This window comes from Pelodiscus sinensis, chromosome 21 (genome assembly GCF_052426305.1).
Source record: "Pelodiscus sinensis isolate ZL-2025 chromosome 21, ASM5242630v1, whole genome shotgun sequence".
In the NCBI taxonomy this organism is placed as follows: Eukaryota; Metazoa; Chordata; order Testudines; family Trionychidae; genus Pelodiscus; species Pelodiscus sinensis.
Genome location: NC_143072.1, coordinates 24,489,984 through 24,513,855, shown reverse-complemented (window position 1 = coordinate 24,513,855; position 23,872 = coordinate 24,489,984). Strand labels below are relative to the sequence as shown.

The 23,872-nt window shown below is 41.1% G+C and overlaps 1 protein-coding gene across 1 annotated transcript in view; it reads right to left on the bottom strand.

Annotated features, from left to right (window-relative positions):
• LOC142819239 (LHFPL tetraspan subfamily member 7 protein) overlaps positions 1-23,872 on the bottom strand; it is a 156,377-nt gene that overhangs the window by 9,728 nt on the left and 122,777 nt on the right. The gene's annotated exons all lie outside the window — the stretch shown is intronic.

Below are 23,872 nucleotides of genomic sequence, written 5' to 3'. Positions count from 1 at the left end.
AAAAGGCTAATATATAAAATAGAAAAAAAAACCTGTCGTGTAGCCTCACAAGCAAATCGATATTTCTAAACCACCTGTTATAACATCTTTATTTTATGTGTGCCATTAAAAGCATGCAAAATTTAGACATTTGAAAACAAATTTTTGTTCAGAACTAAATAGCAAGTTTTAATAACATGACAGAGTATACAAGTTTAAACACACACACACACACACACACACACACACACACACACACACACACACAAAAGAAGAAACTGCTTTTAAAAATGGACATCTGAGGGGGTGTATGTGTGTGTGTGTGTGTGTGTGTGTGTGTAAACAAAAGATATCCTTTTTTTGGAGTCCTCTCTCACAGACTACATACACAATATCTATTTTTCAGTGTAAACCCTAAACATTACTATTTTGTAAGAAACTGGTTTTCTAAATAAATTAATAAATAAAGCAAACAGTTCACATTCTCTTTTACAGTTACAAAAGTCCCATTACTTAAAATTTACTATTTCTTCAGTTGTCATGCTGACAAAAATAATTTATACCCACAATTATGGGCTCACTCATCAGTGACACAAAGCCAAGGGCCAGGAGATGTCACCAGGAACGCAAGAGCCAGGGCAGATGCATTGCTTCTCTTTGTACGTGACATTGGCTGTCCACTAATCCCTTGGTTTGTAAGGGGCCTCATAGCTGGTTCCATGGGAAGACCCATTCTCTCCATTTCTAGAAGAATTAAATTCCACAAAGAGACCCTTAAGGAAATGTCCTCTCCCTCTATCTTCTCCTACAGCAGAATGGCCCAGTGAAAAGGACATGGGATTGTGTGTCAGTAAATGGATTCTGTTCCTGGCTCTTTCAATGACCTGCTGTGTGGCCTTTGAAAAATCACCTATTTGTGTGACTCAGTTTTCCCTTGTGTATAATGGAGATAATAATACTCAACCTCCAGTGCTTTGAGATCTACAGATGAAAAGTGCTAAATAAGAACTAAATAGAATTATGATTAGAAGAAGAAATGCTGTTGGCACCTTAGCGTAACAACAGAAACAAGACTGAACTTCTGTGCTCAGTACAGCTATAAGCAAATTGTTATCTTCTGGCTCCTACAGAAAGGAATAAGTACTTTTCTCTTGATAGAAGCAGTCTGAAAACTACCACACAACACTTCAAACATCAATTAAATTTAAATGAACAAACCTAAAAAGTGACATAAATAAAACAAAATCAAAACAAAATCCCATGATAGCATGAAAAATAAACTTTTGAGGACTGTGAAATCAAGGACCAATTATTCGAGGCACTTGTTCTACATGGAGCTACAAGCAGGGGCAAGTCACATACCCATAACACAAGCTCTTGTAAGTCACTCTACCAATTATTTCATCAAAGGGACATTAACTGAGATCAGGGAATGGAGACAATAATGCTTACATACGTGGTATCAAAACATAGCTAACTTATGTGGCTGAATAAAGAGCTAGCACTAGGAATAATGATATAGCCACTTTTACTGTGTTGCAATTTATCTAGTCTCCTTTTTTGTAAAGAATTATTTCATAGTTTTAATTTCAGTCATGCATGTGAAAATACTTAGAGTTTGTGCCAGTCTTGGCTTGTTGCCAAATACATTGAAGATTATGCCAATTTCTTATACAGCTCAACTAGATGGTGTTACTCACAAAGTAGCATTTAGCAGCTATAATACAAAAAAATGTGGTTACAAAGAAAGCTATTTAGCTTGTCAACACTCTTTGTTAGCACATTTCCTTTGCTAGCTTTATGTCTCCCAAATCTCTGTTAAACTAAATATTGAGGATCTGACTAAAGCTCACAAGCTTAGTTACTGCAGCAGATATAGTAATTGATACTGTATAGTTTTTATCTCAATGGTAATTTTATCTCAGTAACAAGTGCATGAAATAACCCAAAATATTTAATGTTTTCCTGTTTGCAGTCTCTTGCAATGGAGAAACTACCATCTTCATCCATCAAATCACTTGAGCATGTGCTTAACTTTAAGCACCTAAGCACAGGCGTGCGCACAGGGTGTGCTGGGTGTGGAAAGGCACACCTTAATGTCTCGGGCCGCCTAGCCCGAGCCATTTTTGCGCCCTGGGCCCCATCCGGCCCGGCAGCACCGCGCGGCCCAGCAGCACGACGTGGCACCCCTGAGGCGCCCGAGAGCGCCCCCGCCCGGCCCAGCAGCACAGTGTGGTACCCTGGGGGGCGCCCCCGCCCGGTCTGGTAGCACCGCATGGCGCCCGGCCCCGCGGCACTGCGCCGTGCCCCAGGGGCACCCCCGCCTGTCCCGGCAGCACCATACAGTGCCCTGGGGGTGCCCCTCCCCCGCCCTGAAGCTTGGGCTGGCTCTGACTCCAGCCCTGCAAGCTGTAAGGCAGAAGCTGAAGGTAAGGAGGAGGAATAAGAGGAAGGGGTAGGAGAGGAAGGAGCTTGTACAGAGGGAGAGGAGAGAGGGGGAAGAAAGGGGAAGGCACCAAAGGGACAGGGTAGAGGAGACACAAATGCTAGGGGGGAAGTGGAGACAATGAGAAAAAGGGCAGGAGGGGAGGTGTCAGTGGGAGGGGGGACAGGGTGATGCTGGAAGAGGAGAGGGTAAGGGCACTGGGGATTGGAGGGGGAGGTGCTGGGAAAAGGCTTGACAGAATGGGTAGGCATGAGGAAGGTGGGGTTGGAGCAAGTCATGTGTGAGGGCACAGGGGCATGAGGGAAATGGGGGCAGAGGGTGGTGAGGGGATGGGCATCAGGGAAAAAAGGGCAAAGGGGGCAGGGGCAGTGAGGGAAGGGCTAGACACCAGGAGGGTGCAGGTGCCAGGGGATTCTGGGGGTGAAGCAGAAGGGCAGACACCTGCAGGGGAGGGACCAGCACCAGAGGAGAGAGGCGAGGGAGGTGTTAGAAGAGGGGATGAGGAGGGGTAGCTCACATGATCAGAGTGGGGCTACTGGAGGAGTGGGCACAGGGGGGAGAGAAGGGCTGGTAGAGGGGGGCAGGTCTCAGGAGGGCTGAGGACAGTGAGAAGAGCAGGAGTCAGGACAGCAGAGGAGGGTGAGGAGTGGGGGGCAGCAGGCACCAGGGGAGTTGATGGAGCAAGGGGAGGAGACATGGCAGCAGAGGGGAAAGGTAGATATTTATTAATAACTTGAGTGCCACAATGGCACATCCAAACAAGCCATATGAAGTCAGTACTGGTGCACAACACAAAATTCATTCTGCTCATGGGAGGAAACTCTTAGAGGGACACTTCCCCCGCCTCTCCACCCCCGCATTAATGTCACACTCATTGGATTAATGCAATTGCAGGATAGTTGCATAGGGGGCGGTTGGGGTGGGGAGCAAACTAATCCCTATTGGTAGGAGGATGGTGGGGAAAGTCCTTGGGTCACATAACACTTTTTATTTATGGTCATGTGCCCATCTTGCCCGGAGAGGGTACCTCCAGGGGCGTGGCTAATGGGGATCAGGGGAGTGGCTAATAGGGGTCAGGGGTGTGGCTAATGGGGGGGGGGTCAAAGTGCATTTTAAAAAAATTCTTTGGGTGCACACCCTAATGAAATGTGCTGCGCACGCCTATGCACCTAAGTAATGATATTGAGGTCCATGGAATTTCTCATGTGCTTAAATACTTTGTTGAATCGCATCTTCAATGCATGAACAGAGTCATAGAAATGTCCCTTAATGCTGCTTTAACACTTATGTTTGTGCTTCCTTTTTACATGCGGAACCATCCCAATGTAATTGGGGCAGCTGCCTGAGGTCTTGTGCTTTTGAGGGCCCCACGGCAGCTACCCGAACCATCCTATGGATGGGAGGGACCAGGAAGTTATGGGGGCCTGGTGTGACGGTGGCAGCAGGTGTTGCCTCCCTCCCCCAACACTCACCGAAGTGGGTGGTAGAAGCCACAGAAACCCGCCAGCCTGTTCCACTCCGCCATGCCATCCTCCCAGCCTGCAGTGTGTGGCTTCTCAGCGGCAGCAGGAAGCAGAGCCCCCCACCAGCTAGAATACGTAGCTGGAGTTGGCTTACCTTAAGCCAACTTGCCACGTCTAGCGCAGACCTGGTTTGGACTCTTCGAAAGCCTTGGCCCATCCTTTTCCCAGACTCATTCTAGGACTTGGTAGATTCAACAGGGACTACCCCAATTCCTCCCACATACACAAAGACAAGGGACTACCCCAATTCCTCCCACATACACAAAGGCTGCGTCTAGACTGGCAAGTTTTTCAAAACTTGCCAGCTGTCTACACTGGCCGCTTGAATTTCCACAAGAACACTGACGATCTCATGTAAGATTGTCAGTGTTCTTGCAGAAATACTATGCTGCTCCCATTCGAGCAAAATGCTTTTGTGCAAGAGGGCCAGTGTAGACAATGCGGTATTGTTTTGCGCAAAAAAGCCCCGATCGCGAAAATGGCGATCGGGGCTTTCTTGCACAAAACCGCATCTAGATTGGCACAGATGCTTTTCCACAAAAAGTGCTTTTGTGGAAAAGCGTCCATGCCAATCTAGATGCTCTTTTCCGCAAAGGCTTTTAACAGAAAAATTTTTCCGTTAAAAGCATTTGCAGAAAATCATGCCAGTCTAGACGTAGCCAAGAAGAAGATGTTTGAGGAATCATCTACACCCATATTCCTGGCCAAACAATCTGCCCATATTTAGAAGCAGATCGTTTTAACTTATAGATTCAAGAAACACAACGCTGCACCGCTCTATTTTAACAAATGTATAACAGAAAACGTTGAAGATGTTGATTCTCTTCCTTTTTGCTTTAATACATTGGCTGCCTTAAATCTGAATATTAAACTCTTGATCCAATGTTAAATGTAATTCTGTAAATTCAAGCCATATGGAATTAAATAAACTTCTGCTGGTACCAGGGACTTTTAGTGCTAAAAGCATGAATTGGGAGCTGTAATAAACTCACATCTCTATGGTCTGGGCACAGAGAGCTTATGTAACATGCACATTCTAGTGAGTTACTTTCCTTTCCTCCAAACCAATTTAAAGCAAATTTGCTAAAAGGTAAAAGCAGGCCGAGACATTATATTAAGTTGCATGTGAGGTTTAGTTTAATTCATTTATTTTCATTTATAATACACAAATAAATGTATTTGCCCTTTAAAAACAAAACCCCTCAAAACTGATACTTTATAATAGAAATGCTGACAGAATATTAACTAAAGAAAAGCAAGTGCTATCATTATCCATCACTTCTAGAATCCCTGAATTTGTCAAACTAAAATTTCCAACAAAGATTTTGCTTGAAAGTTGAATATTAAGCAAACATTTATTATTTGCTGAAACCTTTTCAGGCCCTAAGAGCCAGATTCTGTGTTATTTATGTTGAGCTGTACAGTGCTTGCCGACATGAGAAATTTGCACCAGTATTTTTAAGGCATGAATTGAAGCTAATACTGCACAAAAGGCTGTGCAGGCAATCTTATTCATGCAATTAACTGGGCTAAGCAGCAGTTTAGCTACAACTTTAAAGGCTACAAAAAGCCAGTAACCTCTAAGGTTACAGTTCACTACGCGAAAGCAAATGATGAAACTACACTATTTTACCGAACAAGCGGGTAACAATAGAAATTTATAAATATAATCTGGTTATCTATAGATCTAATCATATAGTTATAGAATTGCATGTCATATGCTCAAAAGGGTGAAATGATCTAGCATTGTGTGGTCTACTCTGAATCAGTGCATTTTATCATCAACAAGGTTACAAGGCAGACAGACTATTTAGCAGACTATAAAGGGATGAACAAAAGCCAGTTTGTCTCAAAATATCAAACTGAATCACCATATTGAATCTCTTGAAAATTCAGAGAGTTACAAAAGTCTAGTAAATTGGAGGCACTCTAATTTGTTTTAACCTTTACAACTTCATTTTTTTAATTATTTTCTTCAAATTATTATACATTTTCTATTTGACCTTTAAAACATATTATATTAACAGTATATGGTACATTGGCTTCCAAATAGTAAATTGATAGATTAATACGTTCCATTATAATAACGGGATATTTTGGTTTATGTTTCCTTTAAGTAGTATGTAACAGAGTATATACAGATTGTCTGTGGGTGTTTGTATTCTCAAATTTGTTGTTTTGTCTTTTTGGTTAAAATTAGAATGTGGCCTTAAGAAATATACATTCTACTGGTAATATTTTAATTACCTATAAATAAGGTACATTTTCACACCAGTGCATATGGGTTAACTGCTCAGTTCCCATTTATGCAAATGAAAATAAAGATTATAAATTCTTATGTATCTCTTTTGAAATGTATCCCAATCTTAATTTAATTAACTCCAGCTAGTTAAAAGTTTCTAATATACATCATGTTTTCCCAACTCACAATGTGGGAGAGAGTCAATTCCTCAAAATGAATTTTATATTTCTTCTTCTTAGGCTTTTTGGATAAGATCAAATGTGCTTCCAGTTTACTATCAGAAAACTATATAGTCATGATGCTAAAAAAGTAAATAGATCTCTCCCATTGTTTAGTATTATGACCCTAATTTAGTCCCTTTTCTTTGTTGACACTGCATAATACATTACAAGTTACAGGAAGATCTGGATTGCATTTTTGGAGGGTTTTTTTGGAGAGGAAGGGGTTTCTAAACTGATGGCACTATAGAACCATACAAATTCTAACCATTTAAGTTAAAAGATATAAGTTTCAGTATGGGACAACTAGGCTATGTCTCTAGACTGCAAGCTTCTTTTGGAAGAAGCTTTTCCAAAAGAGATCTTCCAGAAAAGCTTTTTCCAAAAGAGTGTCTACACAGCAAAAGCTCAATGAAAAACCGATGTACATTTTCGAAAGATAGCGTCCACACTGACTGGATGCTATCTCGCATTTACATTGTGATTGGTATGGACAGAGTGTCCGCCAGGGCACCTGTGTTATTGCCTGGAGGCCTCTTCTTTCGAAAGAACTCCCTCTTCTGCGTCCACACACGTGCCTTTTTCAAAAAAACTTTTTTGGAAAAAGGCTTCTTCCTCATAGAAAGAGGTTTACCACTGTGGGAAACCCCCTCCGTTCTTTCGACTTTCTCTCAAAAGAACGCAATAGCAGTATGGACGTAAGTATAGTTTTTCCGGAAAAATGCTGCAGTGTAGAGAAACCCCTAGATAAAATACCCTGTAAAACAAAACATGTGTACAGACCCAATTTTAGAGTGCAGCAGCCTCAGTTTTCAATCTGATATTGGGTAATAATTTGCTTTTTCACTGGAAAACAGTACCATCTTACTGTAAGTAAATATAATTAAAGGCAAATATCCTGATATAAAATTACTATAAGGAGGTTTGAAATGGGTTTATCATTTATAAGTGGGATTTTCCAATTAGTTTAAATTATTTTAAGAGTAGGTAATTTTGAAAATTCCACCTCATTTGTTGATTTTCAAGAACATTGGATATGACAAAATCTGACTATATTTCTTTTAGAGTCCAAGCTCCAATCCAATTGGCTGTAGATAAAATCATACTGAACTTACAGTAGTATGCTCATTTAGATGTATATACTCCAGCAATTTCCACAAAAAGAGATGATCCTTTTGGTCTGAATTTTTAAAAAGTACTGCTTTATGAAGAGGGATCTGAGTGAAGCAGTAGACCAGGGCTACTCAACTTTGGAAGTCCCAGGGGACACAATGATACTCACAGTACATGCCGAGGGCCGCAACTTAAATGTGGTTGCATATACATGCAAATACATATGCAAATATATGCAAATAGCTTCTTTCACACTGCCAGGCATTAATACAAAGATTAAGGCAAGACTAGACAACACGCAGGCCCCATTTAAGTCAGTTCTGCTGATATTAATAAAATGCAATATTTACCCAATTTCCACCAATATGACAGCACTTTTAATGAGCAATAACAGTCCAGGAATTTAACTACTAAAACGCATCTCAACAGAACACCATTATATTGACTACTCTTTTGTTTAGGCTCCCACCTGCAGGCCGTGTGTTGAGCCCCACATAAACCCAAAAAGCACCGCGGGCCATAAACAAACAGGCTGCAAACCACATGTGGCCCATGGGCCACGTGTTGAGTAGCCCTGCAGAAAACTAAACTGTAGTACAGTATTACTCCAAAGCAACAAATTAACATAGCATATGCAAATTTTGCTCAACTTACAGTATTTCATGCCTTTTCCAAAAATTCTGATATCTGGATCCTTCTCTAGTTGTCACATTAAGGTTTCTAAATAGCTATCTGGGGCAGAGCTTGGGGTTCAAAGGTCATTGAACATGGATCAAAGCTCTGTTATGCTTTTATATCACATGCACTTGATCCCCCACAAGGTCTGTTTAAATCAAGATATTTACTGTCTCCTGAGACTCACAAACCAAACAGACATCTATGCTAATAGAGTTATAATTAAGCTGGAGGCAATAAATTACTACCCTTATATGAGGGGTGATCTTAATGTAAAGGAATAGTACAGTAGATTTACACTGACTTTGAATATTCCATATTTTTTGTCTCTTACATCCCTGAAACACACATAATCTGGCAGCGAGTCAACAGTATAAAGGGAGGCTTAGTAACTAAGAAAGATGCCTATGTCACAGTTTGTTACAAGAGCGCTTCACATCCCAACAATCTCCAAGCCTCAGGGATCCTGTATCCATTATGTCTTTCTGAGGCATGGATTTTACAGAAATGGCTGAAGGTGATTAGACTCCCTGACAGAATACATTTTACTTGGAATGCTATCAGAAAATATATATATATATGCCTAAAACAAAAAGGTATCGCACAATCTATTCCTAACTAAAGTTAGGTCTAAAAACTGTTAATTTTTCCCAGAGCACAGGAATTACTAGCGAGAAACAAACTGTATGTTTTCATATTTGCTAATCATAGAATCATAGAATCATAGGACTGGAAGGGACCTCGAGAGGTCATCGAGTCCAGCCCCCTGCCCTCAAGGCAGGATCAAGCTCCGTCTACACCATCCCTGACAGATGTCTATCTAACCTGTTCTTAAATATCTCCAGAGAGGGAGATTCCACCACCTCCCTTGGCAATTTATTCCAATATTTGACCACCCTGACAGTTAGGAATTTTTTCCTAATGTCCAATCTAAACCTCCCCTGCTGCACTTTAAGCCCATTACTCCTTGTCCTGTCCTCAGAAACCAAGAGGAACAAATTTTCTCCTTCCTCCTTGTGACACCCTTTTAGATATTTGAAAGCCGCTATCATGTCCCCCCTTAATCTTCTTTTTTCCAAACTAAACAAGCCCAGTTCATGAAGCCTGGCTTCATAGGTCATGTTCTCTAGACCTTTAATCATTCTTGTCGTTCTTCTCTGTACCCTTTCCAATTTCTCCACATCTTTCTTGAAATGTGGCGCCCAGAACTGGACACAGTACTCCAGCTGAGGCCTAACTAGTGCAGAGTAGAGCGGCAGAATGACTTCACGAGTTTTGCTTACAACACACCTGTTGCTACAACCTAGAATCATATTTGCTTTTTTTGCAACAGCATCACACTGTTGACTCATATTCAACTTGTGGTCCACTATGACCCCTAGATCCCTTTCTGCCATGCTCCTTCCTAGACAGTCGCTAATAAAAACTCTTTGACAGGTTCAAAGTCAGAGGTATCTATTTATCAAATAGCCTACTCCTCTAAATGTCAACATTCAGGAGAAGTACACATAATGCCACCTGATCATAAAAAACAGTTCTGTAACAGCCCTCATTTCACGCTTCTGATTCTGACACATCATAAATCAGCAACTCTGGAAGTAATGTTGGAAATAATTGTCTGTTCCTTCTTTTTATGGCCCAGGTGGTATAAAGCCTAACCCATATGGCAGACTTCATGCTATCGAAGACAGTTACAGATGTAAGGAGAATGTTCCTCTAAAACTCTAACAATATTATCTGAATAAATGAAAGACTTCTAACACTGCTATTCTGCAAATTAAGAAAACCTCACTCCCTTTCTCTGTGTGTGTAGGTTTAGTTAGTGCTCAGCTCTGGTTTAAACCATGCACATTGCAAAAAGGAACTGTGCAGGCTTCTGGCAATGTACTTGAATCTTGACTGGTAACAATAGTCCTGTAGCTTTCACAAGTTTTTCACTGCATTTGAACACTGACCTGCACCACAGATCACAAAACACACTTTTGACAGAAACCAAGAATTTGAACCCATGTCTCCAAGAAAACTTTCACCCTTCATTCTCCATGTTACTCTTCTTAATCTTATATAGTGTTTTTTAGACTAAGAACTCATCTTTATTTAAACATATGGTCAGATTCTATTGGAATAAGATGAGACCAATGCCTAGCTAGATAGTTCACTCTTCATAATTGTCCTTTCCATTTATTCAATTTAACATATTATTTGAATTTTAAAAGATTTTATTCTTCCCATCTTCCTGATCTAGCTGCTGGTGTTCTGCCATAAAGTCCCAATGGTTTTATTTGAGTCACAACTTACCAAGTTATAACACAGGATCATTACTTCAATGCATAGTAAAAAGAGAATAAAAAGATGGGTTCTAAGACAAAACTGCCTAGTTCAGATATACATACTGGAAATACATAATGGCAACAGAAACTAGGATGTAAGTGACTAGCGAACTACCTGATAAGCATAGGCTTATCGAGTAGTCGAGTCGACTAGTCACTTCTCTCCCATCCTCACTTCCTCTGTAAGTGGGGGAATGGGAGCCAGCTTAAAAGCTGGTTCCCCCCAGCACTATCTCCACAGGGGCGGGTGGCAAGGGAGGCAGACACACAGCAGGAAATGGTGCAAACAGGGACTGAATCAGTCCACGCTCGCACTGGTCTGACTGCTGTGCCTCTGCCTTTTAAATGTAGCAAGAGCCCCAAGGTGCATCTGGGATAGCTAGCGCCCTTCCCCCATTCCTTGTTGATTAGTCAAGTAGTCAATGGAAATTCCATCGACTACTTAATTAGCTAATTAATCAAAATGTAACATCCCTAACAGAAATACCACAATTTACTGGCTAAATAAAACTGATTGACGGTATGTTCACTTTTTAATCAAGTTTTCCCCATTGTTCAAGTTCCTCTTTTCAGTCATTCTAAAAGGGTCATCCCTTTTCTCTTCGTTTATACATTTCAAGGATTTAATGAGTTACTTCACCAGGTTAATAGATCCCTACAATACTTCCATTACACTATGATACAGTTCTTCAAGTGGTGGAGTTAACAAGTGGTGGAGCCTCATTTATATTTCTTCATGGACTAACTTCGCTAATATATTTTTACTGTAAAACACAGAACTCATAATTAAACTTCCAGGATAAGAGCATATCTTTGTGTGTTTTAGAGACATCTGCGTTACAAGTACAAACAAATTTGAAAACCATCTCTTCCATGAAGCTAACTCCATGCAGATATTAAACAAAAAAGCTACCCAGAGGTTTCATTTCAACTCATTTTTAAAGTGGACTAAGTGCCGAGGAAGGATGTAGATTAACTGTTTTGGAGACTAAAGTTCTCTATCAACAGGACAGATTCAAGCACCGGGAGCAATGGAGTAATTTGCCTCTACCTTACCTCTCCATTGTGCTTCAACTCTGACCAACAGAACCTACCTGTAGAGGGATATTTTAGTTTCCACCATGCATTCAGCTTTTAGCAGCTATGTTGGAAAAACTAGCCAGGCTGTCAATTAGTTCCAATTGTGATAGATTTTGGTGATATGGTGATACATCCCTAGAAATTAAACTGGAAGCACCAATACATTTTGCATAATGTAAAGTCACCCAACAGCTATCGAAAAGTAATGACAGAACGCTCTTTTTGAGCTGATCCGTTTCCCATTATTTTCTCAACACAAAAAAGGTTGCAAATGAAATCACCGGGTGCAAGCTATCTATAACATTCATAATTACTGTTACAGCTTTGCTTAATTACAGTCTATTTTCCTCAAGTACTAGAAAATGAGTTTTTAAGGAGATCTAAATATATGGAAGGTTTATAACAGTAATAGGAAACCTTTCTTGAGCTATCAGGAGAAAAAGAAACAGGCAAAAATAAAAAAAATACTATTTTTACTGATTTGTAAGCCAAAAATAATTTAACTTAAAGTATCCTTTGCTTTCAGAGGACATCTGCCAACTTTCAAGTCCAGTTACATGGGGTATGGCAGGACAGCTAATATAAGGTGATGTTTTCACTAATGATATGAAATGAAAGATCGACACTATCGTGATCCATCTTCCAGAGTTCAATTAAGCAAGTCTAATTAACACTCGCTAAACTGAACTCAGAGGGCATCCCCATTGGTGTCCAGTATTCCTATTTCTCCGAGGAGGAAAGGAAGCAGACAGGAGCATTTTCTCCCAACAGCTTCCTGCTGTGGGGAAAACAGGGAAACTCAAAACAAGGTATGTTGACTCAAGCTATGTAATTAACACAGCAGGAGTCGATGTTTCCTTTTAGTGTAGACCTGTCTTAAGTCTTTACAATGAAAGGTATTTGTGACTACCTATTGGTAGGCAATTACCCTTCCAGAACATTGGGAATATTTCCCCCATCACTTAAATGGTGTACACAGCACTGGAATTAAATACTGCAGTTATTTAACAGCACATAGTAGTATCACTCAAAAGTTTAGAATGGGATATGAAGAAAAAATAGTCTCCTGCTGAAATAACAAGGATAATTTTAGGTAGGGAGAACATTAATTCCCAAGCTAGAATTTACCCAGAAAATTGGATTTAACTCTATTTTCTCCTAAAACTGTAAAAACCAAAGCAAATTGGACATTGGTTTTGTTTCATCCAAAGATCAGCACTCTCCAGCAGGACCCGAAGCCTCATGCATTATGTTGGGGGCACTGGTGCAGTATTGACTCATAGGAAAACGGGCCACCTCCTGAAATGGAAATTCCATTTCCTGCAGATAGACAGATATCCTCACATCCTTTACTAACTCGTTTCATTGTGAGACGCACAAGACTCCATGGGTATGTCTACACTACCCCGCTAGTTCGAACTAGCGGGGTAATGTATGCATACCGCACTTGCTAATGAAGCCCGGGATTTGAATTTCCCGGGCTTCATTAGCATAAGCGGGGAGCCGCCATTTTTAAATCCCCGCTGCTTCGAACCCCGTGTAGCGCGGCTACACGGGGCTCGAACTAGGTAGTTCGGACTAGGGTGCCTATTCCGAACTACCGTTACTCCTCGGGGTTCGAAGCAGCGGGGATTTAAAAATGGCGGCTCCCCGTTTATGCTAATGAAGCCCGGGAAATTCAAATCCCGGGCTTCATTAGCAAGTGCGGTATGCATACATTACCCTCCTAGTTCGAACTAGGAGGGTAGTGTAGACATACCCCATCAGTTTAAAAATCCAGCTTCAGAAAAACGCTTCCATTTCTTGAGATTTGGCTTTCCTGCTAATTCTGACATGGTGCAGTAGCTCTCTAACAAAAGAATGTTCTGTTTTACAAACGGTTCTGGAATCAAATTAAATGAGTTGCCAGGATACTTATTTTTCATGGCAAATGACATCAACAGAATAGCCTTAAGGGCAGAGATGTTTTTGGCATCTTAACCTTCAAATGGCCAATATTATACTGTTTCCTATTACCAGAATAGTAATATTTATTGCAGGTAGACTACAAGAGTGGAGCCATACCATTTATTTATTTTCACTTGATAGCCACCTCTGGCAAGAACAAATTTTCAATTAATCACCACCTTATCTCTGCAAGAAGCAGTTGTTCTCAAGGACATCTGTATTATTTCCTTTGTTTTATTAATACAGGGAATAGTGCTGCTATGGATCTTCTGACACTGAAATTTATTTGTTTTCTATAGATTTTCTTTCTTGAAGGTGAACTGAAATGCTTATTTAAAATATAAATGGATTTTTTTAAAAAACACTTAAGGCTCCAAATCATGGAGCAAATGTATGCAGGCTTAAATTTCCAATACACACATTTTTAAATATAGTATTTGAAAATCTGTCCCATCTTTTTCTGCTGGTTTGAGTTTCTCCTGGGAGGGACATTGCTAGCATATGAAGCAGTGCAAGTGCAAAGCCCTATAATATTTAGAGGTCGGACCAATTTCTAAGATCATGTCTTGGAATCGTAAAAAAAAAAGTGCCCTTTAAACTGTGTGTACTTATCATTTTGAATTCTATACATTATGTTGAAATCCAAGCAGATTTGTTTTATTTATTTTTAAAGTCTTGCATTATAACTGATCTTTATACAAAGACATAAAATATGCCCATGATGAGACCATATCAAAGGTCCAGCTTCTATTTTATGTGAGAAAAGTGCCAGGAGCAGAAAAATGCAGGAATGAAATTCGGGGCAGTTCCTTCTTAATGGGGTGCAGATTTGCTTCCTGTGTATTGGCAGGTGTTTCAGGTCCTCGCACCTGTAGATATACATAGATCTCTCGACATCTATGAAGGCCCAGGGCTTCCACACAACTTCCTAAGTTTTTCTGGCCCTCAGTAGCATGCCTACTGCAGCCCTATTACTAAAGGGCATGCTGTTACATTACCTACCTTAATGTTGCTGTTTCCTGAGTTTTCCACTCCCCTGACCAAGCAGCAAAGTAAACGGTGAGGTATGGACACATATCTAGAGGCATTCCACCACAGAACAGGGAATTAACAGTCATTATCTACACGACTTTGGCACAGCTGTACTAAGAGGAGTGTATTTAGTTCTGGGACCCTCATTGCCAGAAAACTATTGAAAATGTGAAGGGATTTAGAAAAGAGCAACCAAAGTTGCTAGGAGGCTACATGGATTGAATTACAAAGACAGACTGGAATAGCTTAATATATATAACTGGCCTAAACAAGGAAAGGAGAATTGGGAAAATGACAGTATAGCAGTGTACATCAATTTTAAGGACGCTAGCATCTTGTAATAAATAATCAAATTTACAAGAACATACAAATGTCTAATGCTTTCTCTTTGTTTGCAATAACATATATAAATCTTAGCAATAGGGAGAGGAATGAGTCCATGTTATTTATTTTTTATTGGCATGTTTGTTGCTATTTCCCATTTCCTTTCCATTTGGCCCAGACTCCACTATTTCTTGCACCCTGCACTAACAAAGCTCCAGAACATTGCAACGTTCACACATTTTGACTCTGGAATTTTGCTTTCTCATCTGATTCATGATAGGGTATAGCTCTTGGCTTAGGGAACCGGTTTCACACTCATCCACGTTAGCAAACATTAAATGAGGAAAAGCCAAAAGGTGCTTCCAGGAATAAGATACAGGTTGAACCTCTCTAGTCTGGGACTCTTCGGATCTGACCAGTGCTGGACCAGAGAATTTGCCAGACCACAGGAGGTCAATATTGTCTAGCAGCATTACCAACTCTTCCACGGCTTCCTGGGCTTTTAGAAGATATTTAGGGGTAAATTAGAGCTAAATAACAGCACAGAACACAGAGTCAGGACTGGTGGCTGTTCACAAACTTCGTGGGACTGTGGGAAACTTGGCCAAGTGGACATCCATCTAACAAACAACATGCCGGACCACTGATATTGCCAGATTAGAGAGCTTCAACCCGGAGTTGAATTTTTCATGATGTCCTCTGGCCTCGGATCAGAAGGCAGAACTCAGAAGAATTCATGGTCAGATGCGTGACTCGAAGGAGGAAGAGATTTTTTACCATTGACTAAGAGAGCAAATAATGGATCGCATTTTGAATCAAGAGATCCCGAGTGTGTCAGAATTATATAATTAAGTTAACAAAATGAGGAAGGATCCTATCAGATATTGCTGGCCATTTTAATTACATGAAAAGTATCTTGTAATATCCAGATATTTAGTTATATGGAAAATGCCATATAATCACTGGGTAAATGCATGGTTACTTCTGCCTCCTACATACAGTGTGGTTCAGACAACACTTACTTTTGGTTCTATTAAGTGTTATTCACTAGTAATCTGCTGGCACATGTAATTTCTCCATGAAGTTACTGTGTAACTGAAGAGCTTTTATGGGATATTTCAGAACTATATTGCAGATCATTACTTAATACTCTGCTTGAGTGTCCAAGTTCTTTTTTTTTAAACTTCCTTCTGGATAGAATTTTGCATCACTGCGCATGCATAGAATTCATGGCTCCCACAGATTTCTTCACTTCCCTGTGGAAAAATTACTTCTGATGTGGAAGTAAAGGGAAGCCACAGGGGTAGTCAAATGAGTCCCTCTTTAGCAGCGCAGACAGGTTGGTTTGAGTGCTCAGAATAGCTAGCAGAAAAACAAAATCACTGCCTGAGTGGGAGGACTGGGCAGTCGTGCTTGTGAGAGAGAGAGAGAGACATTCTGTGCTTATGCTCAGCATGGAGGGGTAGGGCTTTGAGGTATTTTGGAGGAGGTAGGTGTGGGGGAGGTTCTGCCCTTCAGGCACAGCAAAGGCAGCAGCCTGCTTGCTTAGTGAACTGTTCCCATTGTTCTTAGTGAATTCCATCAGGAGTATAAAACAGGTATAACAGTTGTAAGGCTCTTTTACATTGCCAGAGTGTCATAAAGAAGCCTTATAGTAAAGCTTCAGAGGGGTAGCGGAGTTAGTCTGTAACAGGAAAAACTTAAAAAACCACAAATAGTCTTTAAATTGCTACCAGACTAACCAAACATGTATATGGTATCATGAGCTTTCGTGGGTACAACCCACTTCTTCAGATGACTGGAAGAAGTGGGTTGTACTCATGAAAGCTCATGATACCATCTACATGTTTTGTTAGTCTTTAAAGTGCTACCAGACTATTTGTTGTTTAAGTTTTTTCTTATGGTAAAGGACAGTCTGGCCTTATAATGCTTATGGTACTTCAGTGATTAGGACTAGTCTAATTTTTTGATTGAAAAAGTTTCCCATCAAAATGTGGTCCATGAACTGTTTGCTATTGATGTTTCCGGAGATAGTCAGCTGTCAATATACATAGTGAGTCTGAGTCCCCAGACCTTATTTGCTCTTCAGTTGCCGACAATGTAACACTGAGCACATGGCTATCTCTATTTGTTGACTACTACCTCAAAAGAAAGGGTCAATATACTACCTACATTACTGTTGGAGGAAATCCCCAAATCCCCTCTAATGCCCCTCAATCCCATTCCCCATTGACTGTACTGTAGTTTAAATAAATTATTAAAATAATTGAAACCAGCATGATGAAAATGTGCTATTTTAAGAAAAAAATATGCAGAATTTTAAAATATTATGAGCAGAATTTTTATTTTTTTGGTGTAGAATTCCCCCAGGAGTAGGTCATGCTGTAGAATATAGCTTTAAAAGTACTAAGACTTGATATTGTTTCATCTTGGTAGGGGCACTGAGTGTGGTCAGGAAAAAGGCACAGCGAGCCCCTTCTACCACGCACCTGCTCAGGAGGCAGGCAGAATGGTGATCAAATGCGCCACTAATTGCTAAATGAGGGGGATGAAGTGACATGTCCCCTACAAATGTGCTGTTCCCTACCCCCACATGCTTGCTGTTCCAAAGCCCTGGTCTATAATAGGAAGTAATTTCCAAATAAGCCCCCTTATTTCGAAATAAGCAGAGTGTCCACACTCTCAAGCCCATTATTTTGAAATAGCAGGTTCGAAATCTCTACTGCTGCTTTCCTCCGAGAATAAAGCTTATTTCAAAATAGTTATTTCTAAATAGCGTTAGTGTGGCTGCTCTGCTGCTGCTCTTTTGAAATAACTACTCCCCAAAGTAATTCAAAATAATTACTCCCCAATGCTTCCTGGGGCTCTAAGTTGAGGTAATCCACAATAACAAAGTCTGCCTCGGACTAATTTTGAGGATTCCCCCTAGAGGGCACCTGCTATTTTGATTTTGTTATTTCGGGAGTTATTATTTCAAATGTAATTATTTCAAAATAATTTCCTAGTGTAGACATGCCCTTAGAAGCAAGTGAAGTGGATAGAATATACCTCTCCTGTTTTGGACCAACTGTAAGGAACAACACCAAATCTGTTGCCCTAGAATGTGCTTTGTGTGCTTCTATTTGGCTACTGTAGCCCAGCACTCCCCATCATCCAGCACACCATCACCAATAAAAGCCTAGTCTTTTGAGGTAGTCTTTTACCTCAAAACAACAACTGAAAGATTTCCTGAGCCTCAGTCAACACCAAAAGATGCCCCAGTAAATAGTGTTTATTTGGTGTTAATGAGCAAGACATGCAGTGGTTTAATACTCCTTCAGTGATGACAAAAGAAGAACATCCTTCAGAATTTAGAAGACATCTGAGTTCATACCGAATTATTGGGCAGCACAGAAGAATTAACTTAATTACATCATTCATCACCTGAAGATATTGGATTACATTGTTAGTGGAAGAGATACAGAGAAATTTGTCAGATAAACACAGTACATTTTGCACAACTTACTTACCATTTGTCAATACACTGAAACCAGTTCAGTGTGTTGAGCCTATTAATGAAGGTAAAATGTTTGCAGAAAGAGCAATTCCCTAGTGAGAACTGATGAATCAAACAACACTAATTTGTCATTATTGTGAAGCAGTGTGCCTCTTGGCAGGAACCTCAGCTTGCATGCAAAGCCCTACTGCAGTCAAGAGTTTCAACCTGTTTAGAGCACTCCCCTCTTTAAAATACATAATCAAATCTATGACTGGGATAGAAAGTCCCAACATAGAAGACAGGACATATAGCACTTGCTTTTCTTTGTTTCTGAAATAAAAAATCCAAAAATGGCATATTTCACATCTGTCACTTAAGGAGGAGGTTAAAAAGTAAAATGATCATTGTTAATGAATGCTTTAATGTTTTAACAGCAATGGTCTCTCAGGGCCCTATCTAAGGAGAGTTACGTCTTAGAAGAGTGGTAGAACGTGACTGTCATATATCAGTAAAATGAAATAAGTTCATGAAGGAGACGTTCATAAATGGCTATTAGCCAAAATAGTCAGGTATATAAACCCATGTTCTGGGTATCCCTAAACCTCTGATTGCTAGAAGCTGGGACTGCATGACAGGAAACAGAGCCCTCGGTATATTTCCCTGTTCTGTTCACGTGGATGCAACTGGCAATAGCTATTGTAAGAAGATGGGATACTGGTCTAGATGGACCACTGGTCTGACCCAGTATGGTTGTTCTTATGTTCTATAGAGAATAAATTCAATTTGATAGCAAAATGAATAGCACAAGGGATACTATGACAGTGGAACTGCCTTGCACAGAGGAGAATGCAGTAAGAGGTTGAAGGTTTATTAGGGGAAGTGCCACGATTTTGAATGTCCTGCCCAATAGTTCAAGATTCCTTGTTTTTATGCTTTATATTATGGCAGTGCCTAAAAGCCCTAACACAGGTCAGGGCTCCAGTGTGCTAAGCTGCTGTGTAAATACAAATCCCAGCTGCATATTTTGATCTACCACATAAAATAGGAAATAAAGCCTTAGGGTATCTCAAAGTGGTTTCACGGAACACTTTCACGGAACACTTTCAGAAACACTGATCTAGACCAATCCCCCTGAGCTTTGTCAATCCTCGCCTTAAAAACCTCTAAGAATAGAGATTTCACCAACTCCCTGGGCAATCCACTCTGGTGCTTCAGCACATTCCTAGGGAAATAGATTTCCTAACGTCTAACCTAGATAGAGGAGCTATCTGAGCATTTACCTATCATCTTTGAAAAATCATGGAAGTTGGGAGAGATTCCAGAAGTCTGGAAAAGGACAAATCTACAAAGGGAAATAAGAACAACCCAGAAAACTACAGACCAGTCAGTTTAACTTCTGTTCTAGAGAAGATGGAGCAAGTAATTAAGGACTCCATCTGTAAACATCTGGAAGATAATAAGGTGATAGGTAACATCCAGTGTGGATTTGTAAAGAACAAATCGTGTCAAACCAATCTGATAGCTTTCTTTGATAAGATAACAAGTCTGGTGAATAAGAGAGAAGCAACGGACATGGTATACCTAGACTTTAGTAAGGCATTTGATATGCTCTCGCACGACATTCTTAACAATAAATTAGGGAAATACAACCTAGATGGGGCTTCTGTAAGGTAGGTGCATAACTGGCTGAATAACCACTCTCAGAGAGCCATTATTAATGTTCAGGGTCATACTGGATGGGCATAACAAGTGGGGTTCTGCAGGGGTCTGTTTTGGGACTGGTTCTGTTCAATAACTTCATCAACGATTTAGATATTGGCATAAAGAGTACGCTTATTACATTTTTGGATGATACCAAGGGGGGAGGGGTTGCGAGTGCTTTGGAGGATAGGATCATAATTCAAAATGATCTGGACAAACTGGAGAAATGATCTGAGGTAAATAGGATGAAGTGTAATAAGGACAAATGCAAAGTGCTCAACTTAGGAAGGAACAATCGTTTTCACATATACAGAATGGGAAGCGAGTGTCTAGGGAGGAGCAGGGGCGGCCCATCCTTATAGGCGAACTAGGCGGTTGCCTAGGGTGTCAAGTTAAATGGGGCACCAAATGGTGGCGCAATATCATTGAGGGGTTTGGAGGTGAGGGTGCCGATTGCATGGTTCGAGTAGGGTGCCAGCTGCTGGTAGCTAGTCTAGGGCCGCCCCTGGGAAGGCATACTGCCGAAAGAGACCTAGAAGTCATAGTGGACCACAAGTTAAATATGAGTCAGCAGTGTGACACTGTTGCAAAAAAAGCAAACACGATTCTGGATGCATTAACAGGAATGTTGTGAGCAAGACACGAGAAGTCATTCTTCCACTCTACTGTAGGCTGATTAGGCCTCAGTTGGAGTATTGTGTCCAGTTTTGGGCACCACGTTTCAAGCAAGATGTGGGGAAATTGGAGAAGGTCCAGAGAAGAGCAACAGAAATTATTTAAGGTCTAGAAAACGAGCTATGAGGGAAGACTGACAGAATTGGTCTTGTTTAGTTTAGAAAAGAGAAGATGGAGAGGGGACATGGTAGTGGTTGTCAAGTATCTAGAAAGGTGTTACAAGGAGGAGAGAGAAAAATTGTTCTTCTTGGCCTCTGAGGACAGGACAAGAAGCAATGGGCTTAAATTGCAGCAAGGGAGCTTTAGGATGGACATTAGGAAAAACTTCCTAACTATCAGGGTGGTTAAACACTGGAATAAATTGCCTAGGGAGGTTGTGGAATCTCCATCACTGGAGATATTGAAGAGCAGGTTAAACAGACACCTGTCAGGGATGATCTAGTAGGTGCTTGGTCCTGCCGTGAGGGCAGAGGACTGGACTCGATGACCTCTCGAGCTCCCTTTCAGTTCTAGTGTTCTGTGATTCTAGATCTCCCGACTCCAACTTGAGACGATTGCTCCTTATTCTCTCATCTGCTATCATTGAGAATAGCCTGGCTCCACTCCCTTTGGAACATCCCCCACCCCCTTCAGGTAAATGAAGGCTGTTATCAAATCCCCCACTCCAACTCTTCTCTTCTGAAGACTAAATAAGCCCAAATACCTCAGCCTCGGCAAAGGGTTATAAAGTAGGGTAAAAAGAGGGATCATCTGAGCACTCTGTTAGCACAAAACTGAGACACTGAGGACACAATGAAGCAAAGAACCAAAGGAAACGAAGAGAAGACATTCCTGAATTACCTATATACCAATGCTAGGAGCTAAAGTAACAAATAAGAGGAATTGTACTTGCTCATTTATAAGCATAAATTTGATCTAGTTGGCATTACAGAAACCTGATGAGACAATTTGCTTGACTGGAATTTTAAAATCAATGGTTATAACCTATTTAGGAAGGACTGAATAGGCAAAAGAGGAAGGGGAGTGGCACTATTATCTATTTCCATGTCACTCAGAAGAAAATGACCTCGTGTGCTTATTGATCAATGTCCTAATAGAGAAAACACAAAATGGGATATTAGTGGGTGCCTTTTACAGACCACTAAATTAGGCTTAGGAACAGGATGATTGCCTTGCTGTACACCTGTGTAAAAGAAAAGCTGCATAATCACAAGCAACTTCAATTTGAGTGTCACATTTCTAGCTCCAACAGTGTTGCAGTCAACATGTGAGAATTCTTTATTAGACCTTGTTCTAACAGACACAGAGGAATAATCTGCCATGAAGCCAGTTACCCTGAGATGAAGGAAAACGCATGCTGTACAAAAGCAGTAGCTCTGTCCTGATACCTATCACATCCACAGCAGCAGGCATAGGAAATGACTGAGATAAGACAGAATGTCACATCTTAGACTTAACGTGGCCCAGGATAAAAATGCAGCACCTGAGAAGTCAGGCAGGGGGGCTGTTAGAACTGCATGCAAACATGGCATTTTTTACCTTACAGGATGGGAGACTGCATCCTGGGAAGTAGTGACTAAAAAAAGATTTGGGGGCATGATGGATATGAGATCCCAGGGCAACGTGGTGGCCAAGGGTGCTAATGCGATCCTGGGATGCATAAATGAAAAAATCTCAAGCAGAGAGGTACCTCTGTATTTGGCACTGGTGTGACTGCTGCAGGAATGCTGCATCTAGTTCTGGTGCCCACAGTTTATGAAAGACGTTGATAAATTGGAAAGGCTTCAGAGAAGAGCCATGAGAATGATTAAAGGATTAACAAACATGTCTTCTAGAGAGTCCCGGGGCATGTTTACACTGCAATAAAGAACCCGTGGCTGGCCTGTGTCAGCTGACTCTGGCTCAAGCTGTGGGGCTATAAATCAGAGTCTCAACTTTTTTTTTATAAAGTACCCCTTCCCTTTTCAAAAAAAAAATTAGAAGTACCCCCAGTACCTACAGTTTTCAGACACACAGCTTTTTTTTCTACCATTGCAAAACATTTGTTTAAACAATCGTAGCGGGGCGATTTTTGAGTGTAAAAAGTACAAAAATAATAAAGCGCTGACAAACTTAAAACAAAAATTCAGTTTTCTCCAAATGTCAGCTGTGTTGATGTACCCGCCAGGCTTCTCTCGAGTACCCCTAAGGAGACTTGAGAGAAACACTGTTATACATTTCAACGGAGTCTTTCAGGCACTGGGGCCCAGTGCAGGGAAGAGTCCCAGAGCCCAGTCTATGTCATTGTTGCACATGCAGATATGCAGATAAATGGCAGAACGGCTCCTGCACAAGAGGGGTTTTTTGCAAGAAGGAGCAGTGCAGACAACTCCTTCTTGTGCAAAAGCCCCTTCCGCAAAATGGTGGCTCATTAGATATGCAAATGAGGTGCAGCGATATTCATTGCTGCACCTCATTTGCATATCTTCTTGCACAACAATGCGCTGTGTAGATGTAGCCCTAGGCTCTATCCAGAACCCTACACTGCAATTTTATAACCCTGCAGCCCAAGCCACAGGATCATGAGTCACCTGACGTGGACCAGCCACAAGTGTTCTACTGCAGTGTAGACATACCCAAAATGCTCAAGGTTAACTTAACAAAGGGTATGTCTACACTTCCCTCCTAATTCGAACTAGGAGGGTAATGTAGGCATACCGCACTTGCAAATGAAGCCCGGGATTTCCTGGGCTTCATTTGCATAAAGCCGGCCGGCGCCATTTTTAAATGCCGGCAGTTCGAACCCCGTGCTGCGCGGCTACACACGGCATGGAGTAGCTAGTTCGGATTAGGCTTCCTAATTCGAACTAGCTGTACTCCTCGCTGTACTCCTCGTGGAATGAGGAGTACAGCTAGTTCGGATTAGGAAGCCTAATCCGAACTAGCTACTCCGTGCCGCGTGTAGCCGTGCAGCACGGGGTTCGAACTGCCGGCATGTAAAAATGGCGCCGGCCGGCTTTATGCAAATGAAGCCCGGGAAATTCAAATCCCGGGCTTCATTTGCAAGTGCGGTATGCCTACATTACCCTCCTAGTTCGAATTAGGAGGGTAGTGTAGACATACCCAAAGA